The 21,145-nt window shown below is 37.9% G+C and overlaps 1 protein-coding gene across 13 annotated transcripts in view; it reads right to left on the reverse strand.

Annotated features, from left to right (window-relative positions):
- Positions 1-21,145, reverse strand: part of KIAA1217 (KIAA1217 ortholog) — a 355,773-nt gene that overhangs the window by 213,329 nt on the left and 121,299 nt on the right. For 4 of the 13 annotated variants that reach the window (XR_003536226.1, XM_027695585.1, XM_027695581.1 and 1 more), the window contains exon 1: positions 18,356-18,531. The exons of 1 other annotated variant lie outside the window; for it this stretch is intronic. The gene's annotated coding sequence lies outside the window, so the exon portion shown is untranslated. Of the gene's footprint in view, positions 1-18,355; positions 18,537-21,145 lie in introns of those variants that run through there. 8 more of the 13 variants (XM_027695599.1, XM_027695603.1, XM_027695600.1 and 5 more) reach the window with 5 other exon arrangements.

Consider the following 21,145-nt stretch of genomic DNA (forward strand, 5'->3'; position numbering starts at 1 on the left):
TGCTATTTCAGATATGGATCTTTTCCATCCCAATGGGACTTAATTCCTTCAAGCTGAAAAAGGAAGCCCAGAAAAACCTGAATAACTAAAGTGACATTATACGAAACATAGCCTAAGGCTGCCAATATCTTTCTGTGAATTGCAGGAAAGGCTGCATTACTGAGCTAGACCAAACGCCATTTCCAGCAGAAACCTTTCCTTCTTTTCTGCCATGAGGAGGATTACATTACACAGCACTGCTCTAAGCCCATTTATACAGTTCTATTTTTTTTTAATCAGGCTATAAAAATAATCAGCTCAACTTCTCATACTAATCATAGAAATATTAATATAACACACTAACTACTCTTTTGCTGTGAGATTTTCTTCTCTATGCTAAATATGAGAGTCATAAAGTTTATGCTTCCCATAAGTTGCAAGAAATTGTGTTTTACTGCAAAAAGCTCACATCAAAAATAATTACTGTTATAAACATACAGCAAAATACAGTCACACTTGGCATATATCATGGTTTCATATGAAAAATTTAGCAAAATGCCAGCTGCAGGATATTTTTTTTTCAGATGAACAGTTTAAAAATCACTTTTACCAAAAGAAAGCAGAAAAAAATGTTCAAAATATAAATGTTTAGATATATAAGTACATTTTCATTTAACAAACCTATCTACATAGTAAAAAGGGGGCAAATTAGTCTAAGTCTTCCCAAACAAGCAAAATTCTGTTTAAAGTGCAATTGTGATTTGTAGTTTTTGGACTAATCAGTATTACATGGGGCTTTTCTATCTTCTGAATCCAAAACATATGATTTCCTTAATTTACAAGAATATCACCGTGTTACCTTTACCAGAATGATTTTAAACAGTCTTTCCTCCCCATTTTTCCAGTGTCTCCTTTCATTAGGAAGAGAAATCCAATTTTTTACCAAATCTGTTCCCTGTAGGTACTACATTATATACTTTTTTCATTAATCAACATATTTTTATCTAAAAAGTAGTCAGGTGCCTTGTCCCACTGTGCTTCATATTTGAAAGCTGCCTAAATTTCCACCCCATAGATTCTCAAGATCAGTGTGTAATTATTTCTTTTTATACTAATACTATCTTTTATGTATAAATCCTCCTATGTGCAAGACAGCAATTGTATTTCCTCTCAATTTTCTTTTTTTACAGAGTCAGAGAAATCCAGGGTTTTAATCTCCCCTCATAAAACAGTCTCTCCATTTCCCAAGGCATTTCTGAAACTTGCCTTGGCTCCTAAACCAGTTTGAATTTACTTTTATTTAGTATATATGATCACATTGGCACAGAGTTTTTTCTGTGTTATACATACCTTATACACTTTACACATACCTTATACACTTTATACATACCTTATATAAAGCAGTCCTAAGGCTTCCTTGCATTGGAAAACTACTTCCTTATACTGCCAGATGATCCATGCTAGAATCAAATCTGTCCATTTTCCACAAATGTATCACTTTGATGCCTCAGTTACCTTGTGATTAGCACAAGCATGTCTGTCCAGTTTCTCCCCACAACCCTGCTACAGGCTCCCAAGTGCATGATCCTCCACTTCTGACAGCAGCCTTTCATCTCACCTGAACTATTTTCCAACTCACATGCTCATCCCATTTCTTCTACATGAAACTCCAGTCTTCAGCATAATTCTTCTGGTAACTAGTGTCATCAAGATTTTTTTCCCCAATATTGTTACTTTCATGGTACAATCAGTAATGGAAACATAACCTAAGACTGATCCCACAAGTAAGTCCTTGGGAAATACTTTGATGACCTCCAACCCACTCTCCAGCTCCAATTTTGCTTCTAGTTAATTTTTTCATCCTCTTTTCTCTCTGAAACTAATTTGTAATTCCTGTGTTAACAAATATCTACATAGCAGATGACAAACACAGTATTTTGCTGAAGCCCATATGGATATATGATTACTTCTTTTGTTTAGAGAATTAGCTTAGTTATTTTTTCAGCTAAAGGTATCAGCTTGATCAGGCATGACCTTCTTGTGGAGATCCTACATTGTATTTTAACTCATTTATCATGCTTTGTGTTGTTTGCTTAGTCTTTCCTTAAAACTTTTTTTTTTTTTTGCAAAAGACTTCGCATACTATTGAGATTATACTAACACTCTTTATCTGAGTCCTTTTTTTTCCAATTTAAGTACCATTTTTCATTCATTTCCCCAGGTAATATCAACTCCTGATGTGATATATTTATTAATACTACTTGCTTTTGGAATTGCAACTATATTATGCAAATTCTTGGATGTGGATTATATGCTCTCTTCTGATTTAAACAATTACATAATTTAAGTTTTGCTTCCCCCTGGAGGTGAGAATTTCCATTTCTGCATAATCACTCCCATTAGCTGCTCTGCATTTGTCCTGGGTTCGATAGCATCATTAAAATGCGAGGAGTGCTACCCATTACATCTAAACCCCATCCTTCTATATCACTGCTACTGTAAAAACTTTCATCTTTTTTCACTGACTGCACTTTCATTCTTCTTTACTTTTTATAATTTTTATTTTTAAAAAGATAGTTATACTAGTTGGTGGATTCTTAGACATTTACAATTCATTCTCATGTTTTCTGATTTTTAAGGTACAGTTCTTTATATTGGCCAATCCTCTTTCCATTATTTGCAGATTCCTCACTTATGCTTAATACTATTTTTAGGATGATTATTTATCCAATGAAATATGGGGAACTGTTTTACAATGTATATCAATCATATATTTTTATTAATTCCAGCAGGTTTTTTGAACCTTGGACTAAGGATGACATTCACGCCTGCCTTATATAGTAGTCCCTAGACTTTTTTTTCCCGATTAATTAACTGCTGCCTCCAACTTCTCAAATATTTGTCCACTGGAAACATTACAGACCTCCCTGTCCTTATTCCCATCCACCTTTGACTTACGGTAACAGCACTTCAGCAGAGCTTTTATTTTAGTTTTTCTTCTAAATGTTTTTTTTTCTTTATTTCAGGAGGTCCTGTTTTTATCTCATCTTCCCTTTCTGAAAGCTTTATGCCCTTAATGTGTACAGACACCCAACCAACTCCACTTGCCAATACAATTTTTCCTGGACATATTGCCATTTTTTGGATAACACCTCTTTTCCATTTGGTAAAGACAGCCCTCAAGCTTCCATGCACCTACCTGCCTGGATCCTTACACTGATGTAACACTTCCATGATTCACATTGACCTCACCCAGACTCCCAGTCAGATGAGGTGGGATCCTTTCCATAACTATATCTTCACGTCAGGTTTTTTACCAATAATGGGACTTGTTTTTTCTTGCTAGCTATCACCTCATTATGTTGTTCCTTTATCCATTTCTGTAGTCTCATTTGTCCAATTTTAATTTCCCTGTGCCCTCAAGGCTTGTACAGGCATCACATGGGGCTCTCTTGCACTTTCTCTTGTATTCCATTTCATCAATTTGAAACTATTCTCATCAATCCCATAAAATGAGGAAACTGCAAATTGTCCACCCACTGACAATAACCTTATTTTGTTACTGACATATAATAATGAAACAGCCTAAAACTTTCTTCATTGCCCAGTTCATTTCAAAATCTTATCTAGGGGTGATCTACTGAAGAGTTCTATTGGAGATATCTCAGCTCTCACCTGTGCCATTCCCCATCTTTTTATGGTCCCTTTTGATCTGTTCCAGCAGGAGTCTCACAAAGTCATTCATCACTTAAAATAGCATTGTAAGAACTTTTCCCATTCCTCTCGTTTCTTTTCAGATTCAGGTATCTCATACCCTTGCAAACAGAAAACATTTTGCTATCCAGAACCCCTTTGGTCTTCCCCTCTGGTCTGTGCAGGTAATCAATAATAATCACCCAACATGTGCTCTAATTTTTATTAGACATCCATTCGACATGCAGGAACTCAGCTGGATGCCTGTGCTCACATTTTTATTTTATTTCCTTATGTAATTTAATGCATGTAAAATGCTGACAACAGGAGAGAACAATACTGAATATTTTTAAAACAATGTGTCTATTAATACACAGTATGAATTATATTTTAATGCATTAACAATATCATCACAACAGGTTCACAGTCCCGCCAAAAATTCTTATCCTTTTTACTTCTCTTTCTCATTACAGTGTCTCTGAGTCCAGTTACTGTCATCTATCAGTACTGTCATAAATTACCCAGATATCAAACTATCCTTTCAATGCAGTCTAGACTTTATCAGATGTAATTTGTTGTATGATCCCAAAGCTTTCTCCCATCTCTTGTTTCCCCAATAATTCATAATGAGAAGACTTTCATGAAACCAAGAGAGTTGTCTATATGCTGAATTGTCCAGATACAACATTTATAAGGCATCTCGTACCATAGTGAAAATACCAGAACTTCAGCAGAGCAGGGAGGAACGTGGTCCTTCCAAATATCCATTTATTTTAAAGTCAGTATTAGAACATTTGCTAAAGCTCAGGAAGACTGAATACCCATGTTATTTAGCTGAAGCAGTTTTTAAAAGATGAAAGGAACACTATCCGGGATGCCTCACAGGATGCAATTCCTTTAACAAATGGCATGTCTGGCTTTAATAAGTGGACACATTTCTTTACTAACTACAGAAACAGTTAAAAAGGCTTTCTTTGGAGTTAAATGTATTGGAAAGAGGGTGAAAAAAATAACAGACCCTTTTAAAGGTAATACTTACATTACTGTATTAGAAGTCTTTTATAATATACAACCATACCATTAGATTAACTGAGCTACAATTTTTAAGACCCATGCTAGAGACAGTAAATACACCCTAAGCCAGAGTGTGTTATACTATTGTGACACTTTGAGCATGCTGATACGTTGCCAGTCAATGTTATTTACTGTCATTTCATACACACCTGCTCAACAGCCACATCCAATAAAGCATTAGTGTCCTCATCGTAGCTCAGCCTTGCAGCTCATCAATTCCCCAGATGAGACTGTGGCAACCTGGACAGGCTGCAAATATAACTCCCTGCTGCCTGTGGGACACGGGCAGAAACACACCCTTGCATCCCTTGGCTGGTGAAATGGGGGCGTGCAGTTGTCAGAAGGCACCTGGTCCAGCAAACGTGCTCCCCAGCTCCTACCCTGACCAGAGGGCTGGAACAGGGCTAATTACACACAGCAACAGGGCACTCAGGCTGTCTGCTAATGACAGATGAAGGGTGCCTCAGCTCCTATAGACAGATGAAGGTGAGAGCAAAACCAGACAGATGAACAAGGAATTGCATTACTCCTACTGTAGTAGAATTTTTTTAAGGGTAGGAGAAACCATAAATCTTGTTTGCTATCAAACAAAGCCTAAGAACCCCAAGGACTCTGTAGCCTCCATGTTGAGTCTGACAATTTTCCTGGCTAGTGAATAGATGAGTGACCATTTAAATTTGCAAGTGCAAGTCACTCTTCTTCCCCTCCTGACAGCTGCTTGTCTCACACATCAAGACACATAAAAAACTGAACTCCCTGTATGTATGAATATTGACTATGACCAAGCAATAGAACTGCTGAATATACATCACTTTGGTTTAGCAAAATAATCTGTTAATTAACAACATTTATGATGTTTAGTACCAATGCAGACAGGATGCCATTCACAATGATTGCGTCATCTAAACCCACTATTTTCTTTGGTTGTTTGGGGGTTTTTGCTCTTTTTGAAATTCAGATGAGCTCTGACAGTTTCATAACACTTCCCATCTGAAAAAGTTATATAAATATCTTGCTTACCTCTCCCTAGCTACCAGGATGCCAAGGGACTTAGACACACTACTGATTTTACAATGCTTGCCTGTGCAATGATCACCTAATACAATAGGTACTTGCTTTGTTTACCTAGGTCTATTTTAAGTCCAGTTTCAGGGAACTGAGCAAGTAAAACAGAAGTGCCCAGAGCTCAGACATACTTCTTTTAATTCTTGAAAAAAGTGAACATCTAATAAAAAAATTAAAGCTGAAGTAGTTGGAACTGGTTTTAAAGTTACTGAATGTATTCCTTAGAAAATCACTGAAGACTAAGAAGGTACTTATATCAATTTCTGTAGAAGTAATTTTGTGGTAATTTAAAAAAACTCGAAGTATTTTTGCCATCTTCAACACAGGTGTTATCAAACATTTATTCAGTTTTTCCACTGAAAATATCAGTAATGTTGTCTGCATGTATATCACCTTTCATTTTAAAAATTCAGAATCATTTACAAGGACTTGAAGTATTCTTAACCATATATCAGCATGGTGAAAGGAAGACACAGCTTTTGCCACCAATTCTGACTTTTTCAGAATTCAGCTGCTGAAGAAGTTCCTAACACACACCTCATCCCCTTCCTTTACAGCACCTTTAACCCAGCACACAACCCTGTGCCCTAAGGGCACCCTGGTGCATGGCTAAGGTAAGGGAGTCCTCACTGTTCCATCCACACAGGCTGTGCCTTTATTTCCACACACCAAAGCACATATTTTCCAAACAAATTTTTTTCATCAGAGATCCTCAGTCCTGGCAATGAGCAGACTGCCATTCCACCTTGACACTGCCCACAGGTCAAGCGCCTCTACCTTCATCACGTCTTCACGGCAGCCACAGCAAACATATGCATAGAAAATGATTCAAACTGTAAGTGGACCCGTACTTGCTTTTAATGTCCTCTAAGCAAGCATACAGATGAAAATCATAAATCAACTTGCTCAGAACCTTTTTAGAGGGTTAAGAAACTCTCTTTAAATAGTCCTATCACAATCTATGGGATCTTTCGTATGTTAGCTTTTTAATGATGCAAGAATATCTAGTCCCATCAGCTGGTTGCATCTCCTTACTGCTACAAGATACAATGTGCCTCCTGAGGAGATAAGGTCATGGGTAAACTTCCTCTCATAACTCTCCAGAACACTGCCTGAGAAACTACTGAATGCCTATGCTCATTGGCCACATGTCCTATCAACATAATTTTAAAATGGTCAGTAAATATTGGATTTGCCTTTCAAACATGTAGCGTGATAAGATTTCTGGTTGAGAGATGACATTTTATCAGAATTATTCCTTGTAAATATGTATGTATTATATAGGATATAAAGATATGAGCTGTAACATGCCACAGAGTGGCACAGAACAGCTCCAACCATCATGAATGTGGCTTAAGTCAATATTCTGATAAGCATTACAGAACGTTTTGAGGAAGATAAAGACCAAATGGTGTTAGGACTGCATGCTTAAACATGCTGTGATCAAGAGTGAAAATTAAGGCTGGATGCGTTACGTACTACCAATGTTTTCACATAAGGCTTGGAAAAATCTCTATCCTGTCATCAGCAATAAGACTTGTGCTTATGGACAGAAAAGAGAATAAAGAAAGTCAAATAAGTGCTTTTAGTTGTAACTTGCCATTTACAATTTAACTCTTGTATTACAATTGAGAGGAAAATATGGAAATCATTATCAAACTGCTACTGTAATTCTCCTCTGTGAGTCTTCATGGGCCAACTGTGATGGAGCACTGTTCTCTACCATGCATCAGGGAAGCAGCCTGGAGCTTCACATATTTTCCTCCCTAAAGCTTTTGGCTTTGCACTGGTGGAAATTTCCTCCTCTTTACAAAAGATCATTTTCTGCATTTTCAGTGATTAGCTGACTAAAAAAAAGAAGGCAGTCCATTTTTGACTTGAAAAATTACAGTTTTCATGCAAGGCTGAACAGGAATTACTAAATACAGAAGATGACTACAGGCCACCCTTTTTATATCTGGAGACATAGTTTAGATTTAGCGCATGAGTAAAAGTAGAGATCAAGGCTACGGCCTCTGGCCTCCAGTCCTTGAAACAGGAAGATATTGCTAAATGAAGCTCCTAGATGATTTCAGGGAGTAGCTCTGTGGCATCCTGGATAAGACAGCAATTCTTAATACTCCCAGAAAAAGCAACAAGATCAGCATTAACATTCAAGGAAGTAATGTCAGTAAGGCACCCAAGGGGATTTCATGCAACTAGGAACACCACTAAAATCTTTAATTTACACTCTGTTAAAATAACTTGCTGGTCAAGCTGGAAGGAATTGTTTTGTCTGCTACAAACCATCCAGCTAATTACCAGCAGCTGCCCTGATGCTAAGTATCACTATTCCCTAATTTCACCAGTTATGAAGACAAGCATGGCAGTGGGTTAATTACAAGCACTCTCCAGAACTGCATCACAATTTTCTACCAAAGACTAGTTTGTAAACATGTGGAAAATGAACAAAAAAATATATATTTATGTAAGGTAAGCTTCTCTTTGGTATGCTTTTAATTATATTAGGACATAGTGGCATTTGAACAGAGGTTATCTTTCATGGAGAAATACTGTATGGTTGATAAGCCTCTCAACTCCTCTAAAAATACAGAACTAGATTACTTGGCACAAGTACTATTTGCATTTCTATTTACTTTACATGCAATGATACACATCAGATTGATGATATTAAAACAAACCCAAGCAAACAATGCACTATAAACAGAAGTGAGTAAGATTCATTTAAATGTATTTCCTCAGGCAATGGGAAAACATTATTTTATTTTTCAGGTGAAATTACCAAGTCACTCTTTTAACTTCAATGATATAGGATGAAAACCTGTTAATTTAATTTATTGATTCAGTATGCAACCATTCTGCAAACATCCAAGAATAAAATGGTAACCTTTCTGTATTTCTCCTTTAGACAGTAAGCTTTAGGTTATAATGAAAATTATATTTTCAATATCTAAGGCTCCCATTTGAGAGCTATATCAGTGTCCTCCATTTACCTATTACTTCCATTGTGTTATACAGGAGATTAACATAGCAGAAGCTTTCTGGAGGGAAAAAAATGGAGAGTGAAAACTCACTGCAATCTCTGATTCTTTGACTTTGTGGATCTCATACTTAACTCGAGAAACAAGCTGACCTGTGTCTTACAACTCATATATCTTGCAAATAAACTAATAAGCCTTTCAGTTTGGGATAATCTGTGTTCAGTGGACATACAAAATCAATTCTGTTTACAGAATCACATTGCAAGTGCCTGGGAGAAAAGTTTCCTCTCTGCACTTCCTTAAGCAGTGCACAGAGCAGCCATTTGCTTTGTCAGTTATGTATTTTACACGCTTAGTCATCGGCAAGTAAGTTCTAGTTATACTTTTTTCCCTCTTAAAACCATCTCCTGACCAAGTAACTCCAGTCTGATATTTATATGGCAATAACTACCACCACCGTGACCCAGAGAAACTTCCCTGGGAGGTGCAGGTGGATGACTCACGTAGAGGTACACACATGTACCCATGCATAAGCATTACAAGGGATGTTCTGGTGCCAGAAAGACCTATTCTAACCATCATTCAAGGCAGCGCAAATTAAGCCATTTCCTTGATCCTGAAGGACTTCTGAGGGTGGGTAAAGATATATTTTCATATCAGTAGTCTGATTTGACCAAAAGCTGCAGCCTTCCCTCATACCAAGGCTCTTGTCCAGCCACAGACTACGCAAACCATTGTGGAACACAGGCCTGTGAGCTACAAACCCCTGCAAAGGAAGAGGTCAATTAGTACCGCTGAGGTCAAGCTGGCATTCAAAGTGATACACCAGTTATTTGAGCATGAAGAACAGGAAACATAATTACCTGAACTGCAATTAAATGGTAATATAAGAGGTAAATCAGCACAGAGCTAAACTGAATCACTTAACTGCATACACTGTAACAATGGGAAACACAGAAAGGTGGCAAATGAGCCTCAGTTAATTACAAAAAGTCTGCACGTGGTCAGCAGAAAAAGCAAACTGCACAGTGAGATGTGCAGGCTGGAAAATGTCAAAGTGTAACACATGAGTTTACATGACTAGTGCATGAACTGAAGTGCATGATTTTAACATTGCCGAGAATGTCCAGTATGTGAATGAGGTCATTTATCATGCACTTAAGGCTTCATTGAGAAATCTGTGCCACAAGATAATAACTGATAGAGCAGCACAGGGCTTGTTGTGTTGGAAGTGTTTTTAGGGGCAACTAGACTTTGGTCTCAAAGTGACGGATTAATTTTAACCCATTTAGGTGCTATTTGATCACTCAGACTAGTACTAAGCTTGGTATTTGTCCTCTAACCTAATGAAATTGAGATCTGAGAGAGAGCTGGGTCATAATTGCCAGGCACTGGCAACCATAGGTAATGGGAGAGAGGGACCATCTTCAGACAGGCAGAACATCATTGCCAAAAGACAAATCTGTAACCTCAAAAGGAGGTGATGCTCCAGGTCCTAACTGCCAGCTCAGGCTCTTCAAGATTATAGCCAAGATGCAGCCAGGCAAGATGCTCCCTTTGAAGCCTGTGTGATAGCCAGGCAGTGCCTGCACCTCACACAGCAGGGCTGTAGTTACACTTTCTCTGGCTAAACCTCTTTTCCTTTGTCTTCCAAAAAGAGGTGCTTACAAAGTTTGATTTCAAACAATTAAATTAAGTTTATCTATCTCACATCTAGATGCTGCAGATGAATCTAAGTTTTGGAAGATAGAAGGCTGAGGAGATGTCTCAAAAGTTTTCACTGCCCAGGAAGCTACTTATATGTCCAAGCTGCAGCAAAGACATTATTAGCTTGTTCAGAAACTCAGAGTATGAGGCTCAAGATAAATGTTATCTAAACCAGGACACAATCACAGCCCATGACAGCAGGAAATGGCTATCATAAAACACACATTCCCCAGTAATAGCACAACTTTTTCTCTTCTTATATATCTACATATTAATATCCAGGATATGTCCAGCCAGCCAGCTAGCTGGGCATTCCAGATGTTTTGATTTTTCATGTATTTGCACTTTTTTTTTTTTAGCAGCATAACTACTTAATTTTTATCAGAGGGAGAAAATAAGGTGAAATCATGACTGAACCCCGAGCCTTCTTTCTTTTCTTAAAAGGAGCAGCAGGCCTGGGTAACTACTTATTGCATAAATGCCTTAGTCATAGGAAGGGCAAAGAAAAGATGGATCCATTACTCAATGGGTAAAGACAGTTTTAACAAATGGCATGGGGAAAGAAGAATTTTGAATGCCTTTCAGACTTCAATAAGAGGGTCAGCTGTGACCACGTCTTTCACAATTAATACCAGCAACAAAATCTAAAAAGAAAAGGAAAGAAACCAAACAGTGTGCTGGGTCTAAGGAATTTTATCCTAGGGCACTCCAAGAACTAACTGATGAAAATTACTTCGTTCTTAATATTTATCTGAATTCACTCAGGATGGGTGAAATACCAGAAGATTTGGAAGGAGCTGATGTTGTGTCTACTCTTAAAATACTAGATAGGATTTAGGAATTAAAATCAGCTAGAATGGTCATCTTTCCAGGTCAGAGGGAAACCCTCTAAATGCCTAGAAGAGTTAAAAGATGATTAACAGCAAAAATGTCTCTAGGAGTAAATCAGAAGCTTAAAACGTTACCATGCCATTGTGCAAAATATTGTACTTGCACTAGGATTTATAAACATTTTTCTGGATTAAAGAAAGTCCTATCCACCTCATCACTTAATTAGCAGACAAGAATAACAACAAGAGATAGGAGTTAACTTTCATTCTAGAAGAATACTTGAGTCCATCCACCAAAAAAAGATACATGAGCATATCAACTACAAGGGTTATTAAATACATGAGCATTGCTATTTCTTTTTATCACATTTCAATGATGTTCTTTCCACTTTCAATCAAGAACCTCTCAACTGTAGAACACTTCCTGTTCAAATAAACTTACTAAAACTGAACTCACATGTAACATTTTAATGTACAGGAATATCCACAACCTTAAATAAAGGCATAAATCTGAAAGTTATTCTTCCAATTCAAAACTCTAGCTCTTGTTTTGATACGAGGACACACTCAAAAATTATACACCCTATATTTATAAGCCCAATTCTGGATATAGAAAAACTGTTTCACAGAAACAACCAGCCTTGAGGGGGTGGTTGACAGTAGGACTAATATTTCTGAGCCTCCTCATCCAAATTTCACAAAATTAGTCCACATTTACATGTTTCACTAGCATCTACTGAAATACTATGGTTCCATCTCAGTGATGCCACTTAGGCATTGAACTACACTCTTAAACCATTAAAAATATTGTATTTACATGAAAAGTTATATACTCTACATGAAATACATATTTACATCCTACACATGTCAAAGTGATATTGATAAAGCTTTATGGAACAAGTATCTAATAAGGAACATTTAAGTACCTACAATCTGTGCCACCCATTTATTTCCTTAGTTTAAGCTAAACTTCAAAACCCCTGACTGATTTCAGAAAGACACAATTTAAAGAAAAATCAGCCTTCAAAAAATTATACCTAACTTCCCACAAAATTGTAGCCTCTCCAAAATTCCCTCATCTAGATGGCTTAAGCTTGTCTTGAGCTGTGGAGGGAATTGGTGGAGTTTTTGCCCATTCCCTGCTATTAGCCCTTATAGTATAACAAACAGAAGATACTGAGCTTCCCAAAGGGATGTATAGTGCTCTCCTTCTAATCCTGCCAGGTCCCAAAGGAAGAGATTTCAGAGTGGATATACTTCTGCAATTGAAAAATAGTTCTGTAAGCAATGCAAAACCAGAACTCGGTTTCCAAAGCATCTTTCTTTAATTTTTTTTTTAATTTGGCATTGACTGCTGACTTTGTAAATGGAATTGTACTTAGGTTGCAGTATGCATTCAACTTCAAAACATTTCCATCAGAATCCATGCAATCTCATTCACAGTCTGCATTTGCCTCTCTAGTGAATTATCAGAGCTGCAAGCTACAACCTGAGCTTGTCCCTGGGGTATGGCTTTCATGAGGTCTCACCCACACGTGAACTCTCTTATGTGAAAGAAGAGCTGAGCATACACTGCAGCTTTTCCCTGAACATGATATTAATCAGGTCTTCCTTCTTCACCCAGCCAGCAATATTCCACAATATTAAAGAAAAATATAGACATGTATTATTTGACAGATACATAACAGAATATCCTACACAGCATACAGTGTGTACAGTACATCATAGAAATGCAGTATTTTTGGGACACTTACCCTCTCCACCATAATTGTACAAATTCAGATAATGGGTAAAAAGGTTACCAGTGAAGGAAAGCCTGCCAGAGACTTTTGACATGACCAATTTTTGCAGGAAATCATGCTTAAAAAAATAGCTAAAATATACTTTATGCTTAGATCTGAGTCATGATCTCACGGCAAATAAGAACAGAAGTGGGCCTATCATTCCTTACCTAAACAAATGTCCAGACATTCAGTTTTCAATAACCATAACTCCAGTTTATATACTGTGTAATCTTAATTGGAAGGAAGCATGTTCAGCTGCCCTATTCATCCTCCAGGTGAAGTCATACATCAACAGCTATAGAAATAAATGTTCTTGTAGGCAATGAAAGAATGTCTACTGTCTCATACCTGATCTCTGTTTCTACAATACAACTATAAATTCCAAGAGTTATTTTAATAATGTTCTTTTCCAGCTTGAATTTTTTTGTCTAGATTTATTTTATATTTTAATATCTAATGGTCCGTGTTATTTCTTAATTTTTAATATTAATATACTAAAATGAAATAATATATTCCTTACAGTTTAGCAAAATCATGTGTCTCAAGCTCAAAATTTTGAACAATTAACTGTACCACATTGCACCTCTGATACCAACCCTAGTTTCATTATTGTTTTTCAGACTACTCTACAAGACAGTAAAATTTCTGATTTTCCTTTTTTTTTTTTTTAAGATCACAGAAAAATTCTGCATTTCAAAGTGAAAAAAAATGTACTGGCAGTAAAGAAGAGAATTAGCATTAAATTTCTGAGATAATGAACATTTGTATATACAAGTACTTACAAGATCTGTGTTCTCTACCTTGATGAATCTTAAACAGTTACAGAGGAAACAAAAATACTGTAGGCTAAATAGAAACAGTCTTTGTTTTGCTATTCTTTTAATAATGAACTTCCTTGGAAGACAAACCCCTAATCTTACATGTGTTCTGTATTTGTAGGTACATCTCTGTCAGGAAATGCTGTGAAATGGAAGTTCCTGACAGATAAATTCTTGGCCTTAAACATTCCATAGATATTACTTGAATGTCAGAAAGAATAATTTCCAAACTTTGGCCATGATTCAATATCTCTTTATTTAAAGACAATAACATTCTTGGAGATAATTAGTAATACACATATGGATTATATAGTCATTGTTACGTTGGAATTTGTCATAAAAGCAAAATAGGGAAAATATAATTAATTCCACTTTCTGTGGTGTTATTATTGCTTGTTTTACATGAAGAGGCCAGAGATATGAATCCCACTATATCCCTAAAGTCCTTTGGCCCTCATCTAATAACTAAGGATAGAACAAACAGGTTTTGTCTAGTTTTGTATCCAAATGAATATGGGATACCAAAAGCTTTTGTCTAAAAGTATTGGCCTTGCATTCCAATCACCGTAAATTGCAAAGTAAAGTGCAGAGGAGAAACCAGGGAGGAAAATCTAATGGAAAAAAACAGAGTGAAAAATATAGCAAAGTGAAACGATATGAAGGCAAATAATAAAGCAAATATCAAAATTCAATAAAAGGGCACAGAGAAAGGAAATTGAAAAGACAGACATTAGTATATTCTCTGCTCTTCTTGGAGGAAAGTATGGGTGACAGAAATTCATAAAGTTCTCCAACACATCCCAAAGGTAAAAAATCCTATTTTAATTGATTCAGTCTTAAAACTGAGAATGAAAAGAGAAAGCCTCACCTATCTCCATTTTTTCTTTAAACCACCAAATCCTAAAATGACATAGAGTTTGAAAAGATAGTTCCTCACCACACGTGAAATGACGAATCTGAGACTGTCTCTGCAACCCTTTTTCCTACTCCACATGCACATGTGCTGCATTACAGTCTTTCCTTACCCACAGCCCCATCCCATCCTTCACACAGGCCATCGTCTTGTTCTCCTCACAAAATGAACAAGACTCACTTCACATTCATGGAATCAAATGCTTCATCTTAGCTATTCTGGATGTGAACTTGGGGTTCGTGTACCACATGCTTGTCAGATCTTGGTCTGAAGACCAAGCAACAAATTTTGTAGCCTGGGTCTAAATATTCCTCATTACTGTAATAAAGTAGGTAAATTTTTGTGAAATGCCATTCTTACAATAGTCCCTATCAAGTAAGGATTTTATTCTACCCATTCCTCCCTTTTTTAGCAAGATGAGAACCTGGCATCCAGAGAAATTACGGTCAAAGTTGTTCATTAAATTTAGACAAAGAGTAACAGATAAGTTGGAGATAACCTTCTTGAGTCCTCTGTATTAGACAGTCCTTTATGCAATAAAATCGCAGCTGACACTGACTTCAGTTACTCTTACATCATTTCAGCACTGTGAATCAGAACCCAGGGTCTCAGACTTGCACATACAACTGAACAAAAAACCAAATCCACACAGTCAGCATTCCCCTTTGAAAGTTGAAGCAGTACGTCCGATACCACACAGACCTCAGAGGCAGAGAGATTCACTCTAGCTTTTAATGGTTTTACCTACAAGGATTACTTTTGACTCTGCCATAAGCTGCCCCCTTGCTAATAGAATCCAACTTCTCAGTTAAGCACAACTCATCCCGTGCACGATGCAGGGCAAGAATCCTGTAGAAAAAGCCCCCAACATACAATCATAATTAAAATGAATCATCATGCTTTACAGTCCCATTAAAATTATAACCGTAATTTTGTATTTCCTATCTGTTAAGCACTGAGCTTTGTTGGATTGCGGTCTGCTAGCACCACTCATGCATGTTATCTTTTTGGTTTTAATTTAACAGACTTTCAAACCAGAAACGGTGTCATGTTGCTCATGAAGAACTGTAAAGCTCACCAGTAGAAACTAGTCCAGATGACTCAGGTTGATCTCTTGTGCACAGACCAAGATTTTAAGGGGTAACACACACACATACAGAGGGCCATGGGGGTTTCACTGACATTACATGACAATGAATAAAGGTTGGTCGAACCCCTCTTCCATGTCAGGTTGTTCAGGACCCCACTCCCTGCCTAACAGAGCCTCCTGCTCCCACTTCCCCATTCCAGCCCCTTTGACACACCTGTTCCTAAAAACCAATCGTTCTTTGCCATTTTTTTCTCCTCCAAGCACCAGTCTTCTTCCCCCAGGAACTGTCTGCCTCCTCTCACTATGCTCCCTACTTTAGCCATCTCATTCAGCCTGTACCTGCCCTCTTTACCACTTCAAGTTCATGTAAACACCATTTGGCTGCTGCTCATGCTCTCCTGTGTCACTCAGCCTTGACCCCAGGGCACTGCCTTGTGGCTCCTATACCCTTCATTGCTTCATTTGGCTTCTGCCATATCTGCCACCCCTCCACCATCCAGTTCAGTACCAGCTTCTCACAAAACATCTTCCAAATCACTCTGGTCAACACTTGGACTCCATTGGGGGCCATCCAGCCAGTCCCATTTTCAGAGGAAAAACCCCACACTCTGCACTTCCATCACCCTTATAAATATGCTCCCTTCAGAAGTATCAATGTTTATTTTTCAACAACTCTTGCAAAAACAATTCACAGCATCATCTTGCCTAATGTCCCAATCTTCCCAATGCAGAAAGCCAGTACTTAACAGGGATTAACTCATGCTCAAGAAGACAGCAAGTGTAAGCTATAAATACTAAAAGCACATGCCAGGATGCAGCACTACCGATAGCCACTGTGTTTCTCTTTTAGAGAAATTTCACCTAAAACACTAAGCAGTGAGTGGAACCCTTGCTTGTAGTTGCAAAGCATTATATAGTTCAAAAACATCTAAATACAATGAGCAAAAGCAGGAAGTGAGAGTGCCATAAAGATTACATCCCTTAAAAGGACACACTTGCTATTCTGTAAATCCCAATTACTTCCTTTTCTCAATGTGTCAAATAAATGAGATAACACGAAGGGATTAAACTACTGTTTAAAAACCTTTAGCTTGGTGAAAAACATACTGTTACAGGGTTTTCTATGAAAATTTTCAAATTTTAAAAATTTGACTGGGTAACATCATGTACTATAGCATCAACAAATATTGGTTACCAGGGCAGAAAGAATTGTACATCTGCTTTTTTTGGAATGAAAGTTTGTACATAGCAAGATCAAAAATGAGTTTCCACATTACATCTCTAAATAAGCAAGATGTTCTGTGAGCGAGACCAGAAGTTTAAGCCCTCCCACCTCCAGCTTTTCTATTTGCTCTCTTCTGCCTTTAATAAAGTGCTTCAGACCCAGTCTCCTCTGTAGAAACAAACAGATCATCCATCTCCCTGAGTAAGACTAGGTGTCATCACTTCTCCCTTCTTTGTGAAATAATAAAAGTCATACTGCAGGAAAAAAAATCTTTTAAACCGTATTCAGCTGGGAATAAAAACTGTGACCTTGGATGCCATGTGTGTGAAATCAAAGTACAGTTTCAAATTACAAAGGTCTGTAATTTACACTTTTTTTCCCATGGATTTAGGATGGAGGGACAGCAATTTTTATTCTAGATTGAAAGGATTCTGATTCTTGTTCATATTAAAATATAGAACCTATGAAAAGTCCGATTAGAATACTACTACCTTTATTTCCTGATTAGAATGGCAACTTACCCTCATTTTTCGCCATGCAGATTAAAGGGCTACTTTTAAATGCAATTCTAAGGAGTACCTTCACAAAAACTAAGTCAAAAAGAGGCAGTGGTAATGTTCCTACAGCCCATTGCTCAACAGATCAGTGAAAGTAGATCGTAATCTTATATTATCCTCCACATTTGTTTGCATTCTGAAAGCATATAAGCTTTTCCAAATACACTTGAGCTGTTTAGTTTTTATGGAAGAAATCAACTCCCAGCTGCCTTGTTAGGACCCTCGAAAAGGAATTTTACTTGTAAGGTTGAAAGATTCTGTGCCTGCACTGATGTCTGTTTTCTCATGATATTTAATCTTTCTCACACTTGCTAATAATTTCAAATTATAATTTCAAATAAAGCTTCCCAACACAGTGTCACATTTAGACTGTAAAAGACTGTGATTTACCACTTCGACAGCCCAACATTTTAGCTTCTATACAGCACCCAGCTACAAATGAACAACAAAAATATTTTGAGCCCTTTTATTTTCAAAACAAATGCTTTATGTACAAGTATCTGTCGTTCAGAAATAACACACACACACATATACACACACACACCTATTATACAATAATTGATGTTTGGGGTTTATTAAGAGCACAATAATTGCAAATGCATTTGATTATTTCTTATACAGCATGAAATAACCAGTTACCTTTCAGGAAAGGAGCCCTCCGTGGCACAAGCCCTTCTGTGATTTCCACCTGCTCCTGCTGATGCTGTTTAACCAGATTTCCTTCGCTGCCAGCTCTCAAAATCTTTTCACCTAGCCTAATTTTTCGTGATCGGCTGTTAAAATCTTCTTTTCTAGATAAAGGCGATTTAGGAGCTGTATTGGCTGACAAAGGTCGAGCCAAGCGAGAAGGTTTGGACATTCTGCTTGTGCAGGAATGTACCTGCTCCAAAAGCAATTTCTAAAAAAATCCTTCCCAGCTCACTTTCCAGCACAGAGGCTGAGGAGTTTGTGTGTGCAGCGCAGCTGGATGTGAAGTGCTGTGCTGCCAGTCCGATCAGTTTTAAACACCAAGCGTTGGGTGGTCACGCAGTTTCCCGGACCTGTGGAATGTGAATGTGTGCTGGGGTAAAACAGATGACTCTGTCCTGGTGCTGAGTCCCAACCACGCTGTGGCAAGGAAATGCTCTTCCGGGGGCTGTCTCAAACTCCCGCTGTGCACCGACGAGGTGCCGGGCAGCACCCGAGCAGAAGGGGAACGCTCCACCTACACAGGTACAACGTCAAAAACCACCCAGGCACGGGATTACCTTTGCGTGCGGGACCTTCCTGCACTCCTCTCCCAACCCTCTCTCTCAAACAAACACTGTCTTGTTTTAGCAGATTTCTTCACTGTGCACCAAAACCACACTGTTTCAGCACTGTATGGTAAATGCCTGATGTCAAGAACCCATTTGTCTTTGAGTTAAACACAGTGCAAGCTTAAATTGGATTAAATGATGCATATTCTCCTAGCATTGTATTATCTAATTCACCAAAAGAAATGAAGGATTGACAGCAAATATCATCTCTGTTTGTTAAATGGCCCAAATCCCTTATTATTAGCTGGCATTGTTTAGGAAGTAACACTGCACAGAATATTGCTCATTATACTGTCCTGTTTCACTGGTACGTATTCACCTAAAAAAGCCCTGGCTTCTTGCACATTACAGATAACCATGTCCTTTACTAACTCTAAAGAAAAAAATTCCTGACCTCAGGCTACATTATTTCAAACCTCAGTTCCTGGGTGCTCTTCTTTGAAAATGCCTAGGCAAATCCTGCCTAACTTTCTCTGCCAGCTCTGTGCTTGTGAATGCTGCCAGGATGCAGAGTATGTGGTCACATGAAAAGAAAATTCCATTCACTATAATTTTGGATACAACTTCTAAGGAAAAAACCACAGTGCAAACAAAAGAAAAAATCACAGCTACAGTTACAGTAAAATCTTCACTCTGAATTTTAAAATGTATTCCTCAATATCCCAGGCAAGTAGTATGCTGTATCAATGATAGAACAGGAGGAGCCATTTTATTTCAAAACTAGAACAAACATAAACAAATCAAGACGAGCTAAAGTACTAATAGCTATTTAGGAGAAATGCTTAACAAGCAAAAAGACAGCAAAACATGACTGAATTATTACAGACATTCCTCATTTTCTGAGATGGCAATTGTGTAATGCAGAAAAATATTTTTGCATGTTATTTCCATTTTTTTTTTCAAGAATCCCACATTAAATAGGTAATTGTTTATGCTTTCTCTATAAAGCATATTGCCTATTGCTTTGTTGCCCCATCAAGAACAGGACAGATTAGGTGTGATACAGCAAGCCTTGCCATGATATTATTCTGCGTATTATATCAATACAGTAGGAGCTCTAAGTAAGCGGGAAGATTTCCACTCACAAGGAGGAACTTCACAGACATGGGAGTAACTTTGGGCTAATTAGCAGGGCTCTCTCTCTAGCAACATAGCAACAAGAGATGGGGAAAAGAGAGCCATTATCCATCAGCTTTTGACAGGAAAGGTGTGGACCTAAGTTGTCCATTTGGATGCCAAGGTGACACTTCTGCACTGAAAGACAGCAGCAACATCCTGATCGACATTTGTTTTTGAAAAGGTAGAAGCTCTTTGTCTCACAGCAGAGTCACAGCCATGCAGAAACGGGGTGAGTCAAAGATGTTCCTCAAACACCGGAAATTCCTGGAATACTCCAGTCAAAGACAGGCATTTTCAGTAATATCTTGGTGCCTGAGTAGCAATCAGGTGCCTAATGGCACTGTGTCATGTGAGGAGAGGCTGAGAGAGCTGTGACTGCTCAGCCTGGAGGAGAGCTGTGCATAAACATCTCATGTGGAAATGAAAGGGGAGGGAGCCTGACTGTTCTCAGTAGTGCCCAGCAACAGGATAAGAGAGTATGAGCACAAATTGAAATACAGGGAACAAAAGAACATAATAAAAGGCTTTTTACACAGAGAAGGTGATCAGACACTGGCACAAGTTGACCAGAGAGGTCATGAAGTCTCCATCCTTGGATATAAACAACACCCAACCAGGCACAGCCTTGACCAGCCCGCTGTAGCTGAGCCTGCCTGACCTGGGGGTTGGACTAGGCAATCTCCAGAACTGCCTTCCCATTCCCCAACATTCTGTCATTCTGTATTATCAAATTTATTCAGAGACTATTTATAATCTGGAAGCTTAAATATCTTTAAATCTGTCCAATAGTAGATGTCCAACCTTCTTTCTCCGAAGTCCCAGCAGTTAAACTATCCCATGCCTGACTGCCACGTCTGGGAGGATTTGCTTCCTTTCTGGTCAAAACTCCCTTTTAGCCCCTTGAAGTCTGTGGCATGATGTTCCCCAAAAAAGTCTTGGTTTTTTGTTTTAAAGGCCCTGAGATGTGAAGCTGGTGATTCCAACTATGAGCGTCGAACCTTTAAAAAAAAAG

Source organism: Neopelma chrysocephalum, unplaced genomic scaffold (genome assembly GCF_003984885.1).
Source record: "Neopelma chrysocephalum unplaced genomic scaffold, ASM398488v2 Primary Assembly neopelma1_102, whole genome shotgun sequence".
Lineage (NCBI taxonomy): Eukaryota > Metazoa > Chordata > Aves > Passeriformes > Pipridae > Neopelma > Neopelma chrysocephalum.